Source organism: Scyliorhinus torazame, chromosome 23 (genome assembly GCF_047496885.1).
Source record: "Scyliorhinus torazame isolate Kashiwa2021f chromosome 23, sScyTor2.1, whole genome shotgun sequence".
Taxonomy (NCBI): Eukaryota; Metazoa; Chordata; class Chondrichthyes; order Carcharhiniformes; family Scyliorhinidae; genus Scyliorhinus; species Scyliorhinus torazame.
This window is the reverse complement of record NC_092729.1, coordinates 17037956-17043955: the sequence shown is the minus strand read 5'-3', so window position 1 is coordinate 17043955 and position 6000 is coordinate 17037956.

Here is a 6000-nt window from a genome sequence, read left to right as displayed (position 1 = left end):
GCTATCCTCCAATCCTCTGGTATCTCACCTGTGGCCAATGAGGACACAAGGATTTCTGTCAGAGGCCCAGCGATTTCATCTCTTGCCTCCCTGAACAATCTGGGATAGATGCCACCTGGCCCTGGTTATTCGTCTAGTGCTTTGTAACACACCTAATACTTCCTCCCTCGTAATAACGAGTATTAGAGTGTGTGTGAGCAAGTGTGTGTTGGTGCATGTGGGAGTGAGCAGTTGAGTGTATGTGAGTTCGTGTGTTCTTGAGTGTGTATGTGAGTATATGTGCGTGTTAGAGAGTGCGTGTGCGTGCGAGAGTGTTTGTGGATGTCGGGTGTGCGTGTGGGTGTGCGTGCGTGTGCGTGTGTTTCTCTGCGCGTTCGGTTATGACTTCGAATATGTGCCTGTGTGCAGGTGTATGGGTGAATGTGTGTGTCTGCGTGTAAAGCTATGTGAGTGGGTGCGTGTGTGTGTGGGTATGTATATTTGGGGATCTGTGTGTGGGGGAACAGTTTGTCTGTGGGGGCGTTTGTTAGTGTGTGTCGGTCAGTGTGTGTGAGACAGTCTAAGTGTGCGTGTGAGTATTTGTGTGTGGGTGCGTGTTGCTGTGTCTGTTTGTTTGTGTGTGGGTGGGTGTTTGGATATGGGTGTGCATGATTAGGTGGGAGCATGATTTTTGTATCTATGGGTGCACATGTGAGTGTGGGTATGTGTGTAAGGGCATGTGTGCGTGGATGCGTGTTTAGGTGTAGGTGTGCCTATCAATTTGTTTGTGCGTGGCTGTCTGTTTGGGTGTGGCGAGGGTGTATGTGTGTGTGTTTATCGGCGTCTTTGAGTGTGTATGTGAAGGTATGTGTGCTAAATTGTCTGTGTAGTGGGGGGGGGGTGTTATGGGTACGTTTCTGTGTGTTTGTGTGTGTTTTTATGTGTGCCTGTGTTTGTGTCCCTCTCTTCTTCCAGACAGAAGAGGGCGGAAGAGACTGACCGGGATGCGTGGGGTCCTTAATTTGCTGGCTGCCTTGCCGAGGCAGTGTGGATTGTAGACCGAGCCAATGGATGAGAGGCTGGTTTGCATGATGGATTGGTGTGTATTAGTGTTTATGTGTGTCTCTGAGTGTGTGCATTTGTGTCGCTGTGTCTGTGAATGTGTGCATTACTGACTCTCTGTGTGTCTGCGAGCGTGCGTATTACTGTCTCTCTGTGTGTTTGTGTGTGTGTGTATTTCTGTCGCTGTGTCTGTGCGTGTGTTTATTCGTGTCTGTCTGTTTGTGAGTGTGTTTATATGTGTCTCTTTGTCTGTGAGTTGATCTATTAGTGCATTGTGTGTCTGTGAGTGTGTATTCGTGTCTCTGTGTGTTGGTGAGTGTCTGTATTTGTCTCTCCTTCTGTGAATGCATCTATTAGTGTCTCTGTGTGTTTATGTGAATGTGTATTAGTGTTTCTGTCTGTCTGTGTGTGTATTTCTGTCGCTGTGTCTGCGACTGTGTATGCGTGCATCTCTGTGTGTTTTTGAGTGCATATAATTGTGTGTCTGTGTCTGCGAGTTTATCTATTAGTGCGTCTGTGTGTCTGTGAGTGTATCTATTAGTGACTCTGTGTGTTTATGTGAGTGTGTATTAATGTTTATGTGTGTCTGTGAGAGTGTGTATTTCTAACGCTGTGACTGTGAGTGTGTGTATTCGTGTCTGTGTGTTTGTGAGTGTGTGTATTTGTGCCTCTGTGTCTGTGAGTGTATCTATTAGTTTCTCTGTGTGTTTATGGCAGTGTGAATTAGTGTTTATGTGTGTCTGTGAGTGTGCATTTCTGCCGCTGTGACTGTGTGTGTGTGTATTCATGTCTGTGTGTTTGTGAGTGTGTGCATTTGTGTCCCTGTGTCTGTGAGTGTATCCATAAGTGACTCTGTGTGTTTATGTGAGTGTGTATTAGTGTCGCTGTGTGTTTGTGAGTGTGTGCATTTGTGTCTGTGTCTTTGACTGGTTCTATCAGTGTCTCTGTGCGTTTATGTGAGTGGTTCTTAGTAGGTATGTGTCTGTGAGTGTGTGTATTTCTGTCGCTGTGTCTGTGAGTGTCTGTATTCGAGCCTATGTGCCTGTGAGTGTGTGTATTTGTGCCTCTGTAACTGTGAGTGTATCTCTTAGTGACTCTGTGTGTTTATGTGAGTGTGTATTAGTGTCGCTGTGTGTTTGTGAGTGTGTGTATTTCTGTCGCTGTGTCTGTGAGTATATCTATTAGCGTCTCTGTGGCTTTATTTAAGTGTGCATTAGTGTTTATGTGTGTCTGTGAGTGTGTGTATTTCTGTCGCTGTGAGTGCGTATATTCGTGTCTGTGTGTTTGTGAGTGTATGCATGTGTTTCTCTGTGTCTGTGAGTGTATCTATTGGTGTCTCTGTGTGTTTATGTGAGTGTGTATTAGTTTATGTGTGTCTGTGAGTGTGTGTATTTCTGTCGCTGTGACAGTGAGTGTCTGTATTGGTGTCTGTGTGTTTGTTAGTGTGTGTAGTTGTGCCTCTGTGTCTGTGAGTGTATCTATTAGCAACTCTGTGTGTTTATGTGAGTGTGTATTAGTATCTCTGTGTGTTTGTGAGTGTGTGCATTTGTGTCTGTGTCTGTGACTGTTTCTATTAGTGTCTCTGTGTGTTTATCTCAGTGTTTATTAGTATTTATGTGTGTCTGTGAGTGTGTGTATGTCTGTCGCTGTGTCTGTGAGTGTGTGTATTCGAGCCTATGTGTTTTTGAGTGTGTGTATTTGTACCTCTGTGTCTGTGAGTGTGCGTATTAGTGTCTCTGTGTGTTTATGTGAGTGTGTATTCGTGTCTCTGTGTGTTTGTGAGTGTATGTATTTGTGTCGCTGTGTCTGTGAGTGTGCATTAGTGCCTCACTGTGTTTGTGAGTGCCTGTAATTGTGTCTCTGTGTCTGTGAGTGTATCTATTAGTGCATCTGTGTGTCTGTGAGTGTGTATTCGTGTCTGTGTGTTTGTGAGCGTGTGTATTTGTGTCTGTGTGTGTGTGTGTGAGTGTATCTAGTATTGTCTCTGTGTGTCTGTGAGTGTGTGTATTACTGTCCCTGTGGGCCTGTGAGTGTGTATTGGTGTCTCTCTGTGTGTTTGTGAGTGTGTGCTTTTGTGTCTCTGTGTGTCCGTGAGTGTGTGCATTCGTCTCTCTGTTTCTCTGTGAGTGTGTGTATTTGTGCCCCTGTGTGTCTGTGAGTGTGTGTATTTGTGTCTGTGTGTGTCTTTAAGTGGGTGCATTAGTGTCTTTGTGTGACTGTGAGTGTGTGCATTAAACTCTCTCTGTGTCTGTGAGTGTGTATGTTTGTGTCTCTGTGTGTCTGTGAGTGTGTATTAGTGACTCTGTGTGTGTCTGTGAGTGTGTTTATCAGTGTATATGTGTCTATGAGCGTATGTATTAGTGTCTCTGTGTCTGTGAGTGTGTGTACTGGTGTTTATGTGCGTGTCTGTGAGTGTGTGTATTAGTGCATCTGGGTGTGGAAGTGAGTGTGCTTATTACTGTCTCTCTGTGTCTGTGAGTGTGTGTAGTAGTGTATATGTGTCTGTAGTGCCTTTGTGTGTCTGTGATTGTGTGTGGTAGTGTATATGTGTCTGTGAGTGTTTGTTTTCGTCTCTCTGTGTGTCTCAGAGTGTGCGTATTGGTGTATCTGTGTCTCTGTGAGTGTGTGTATTTATGTCTCTGTATGTCTGTGAGTATATATGTGTGTCTCCGTCTCTGTGAGTCTTCGTGTTTCTGTGTATTTGTGAGTGCATGCATTCATGACGCTCTGTGAGTGTGTGTGTTTGTGTCACTGTGTCTGTCAGTGTCAGCATTTGTGTCTTTGTGTGTGTCTGTGAGTGTGCGTGTTAGTGTATCTGTGTCTGTGTGTTTGTTTATTCGTGTCTGTGAGTGTGTGTATTTGTGTCTCTCTGGGAATGTGAGTGTTTGTGTTAGTGTCTCTGTGTCTTTGTGTTTGTTTATTCGTGCCTGCGAGAGTGTGTATTTGTGTCTCTCTGGGAATGTGAGTGTGTGTGTTCGTGTCTCTGTGTCTGTGAGTGTGTGTATTTGTTTTATTTTATTAACACCACCTCAATCACACTGGTAATGTCTTCCTTGGCCTGATGTATCATTTCATTGTTTATTTCCTTTCCTCTCAGTGAACATCATCACAATTGTGATCATGAAGAGGAAAAACTGTGGACTTTCCAAATGTGTCACTTGTTACCTGGTGGCGATGGCAGTGGGGGATCTACTGGTCGTTATTTTCGACCTGATATTGAGACACATTCCCATTGTCTTTGATGAACAGTTTAATTTCCTGCGGTCCATCCCCGTGTGTAATATCCACGCCGTCCTGCTTTATGCAGCCACTGACTGTTCTGTCTGGTTCACCGTCGCTTTCACCTTTGATCGATTTGTGGCCATTTGTTGCTCAAAGCTGAAAAGTAAATATTGCAGCGAGAAAACGGCGGCTGTGGTTCTGGGAACAGTGACTGTGCTGAGCTGTTTGAAGAACATTTTCTGGTATTTTATGTTCACAGGTCGGTATTGGCTGAAGAACGACCCCGGATTTTGTGCTCTCACAGATGATGTTAAGTTTTCTCCTGTCTGGGTAACAATCGAGTTCCTCCACCACATTCTAACTCCGTGTGTGCCATTCGGCCTGATTCTGCTGCTCAATGTTTTCACCGTTAGACACATTGTCCTGAGCAGCAGGGCCCGCAGGAGACTCCGGGCTCACAGCAGTGGGGACAGTCCCAGAGACCCAGAGATGGAGAGTCGGAGGAAATCCATCATTTTGCTTTTTATTATCTCGGCCAATTTCATCCTGTTATGGTCAATGTTAATGGTTTATTCTATGTGGAGCCGAATGTGGTATCTGGGGAATTACTCTGTATGGTTAGATTATTATGTTATGGAATTGGGCTTCATGTTGCAGCTCTTGAGTTGCTGCACAAACACTGCGATTTACGCCGTGACACAGACTCAATTCAGACAGCAGTTGAAGAATGTGCTGAAATTTCCCTTTGGTCCAATACTTCAATTAATTAAATCATGAGAGGAAAGCCCACCCACACGGCATCTCTCTCCTGCCAGTGCCGGTGAAACTGCCCATCACCAGCCAGCCTCGCCCTGAACTCATCCTAATGCCACCTTGTGTTACCTTTGGAGGTGGTCGGCGGCCATCTTACGTTTTGTGTGTTTGAGCGGCTGGGCCGGGGGTGCTGGGCCAGGAATTTACACCGGGACGAGCAGCAGCCTCCGCATGGGGATCTGTAGCGGCGCCTGGTGGCTGGGAGGAGGAAGAATAGGAACGGCGTCAGGCACAAGTTGGGCATGAATAATTCCCCCATTGGTGATCAGATAGGTGTGTGTGATTCTCCTAAGGCCCATCAGCTGGTCTGTGATTCCTAGACGACAGATCAGCTGGTTCTGAATGATTCCCACATGGGCGATCAGCTGGGGCTGCATGATTCCCACATGACCATTAAGCAGGATGTGTGGGATTCCTATCATTGCTGATCAGCTGGGTTTATATGCCTCCCCCATGGCCGATGAGCTGTGTGTGTGTGTGACAACCCCCATGGTGGAACAGTTGGGTGTACGTGTGATTCGCCCACGGCCGATCAGTTGGGTATGGGTGTGTGCACCCCTCCGGTAGATCAGCTGTGTAAGTGTGCTTCCCCCATGGTCGACCAGCTGGGTGTATGTGCCTCACCCACATCCGATCAGCTGTGTTTGTGTGCTTCACCCAGCTGCGTGTATGTGCCTCACCCACATCCGATCAGCTGGTGTGTGTGCTACCCCCATGGTCGATCAGGTGGGAGTTTGTGACTCCACCCCAATGGCCGACCAGCTGGTGTGTGTGCTTTCCCCATGGCCGATCATCTGTGTGTGTGTGTGTGACTCCCCAATGCCCGGTCAGCTGGGTGTGTGTGCCTTAGTTTGGGCTTGCGACAAAGCTACAGTGGAAATGCGGCTCTGTGTGATTAGATTGGCCTTGATGCAGGATTACTGG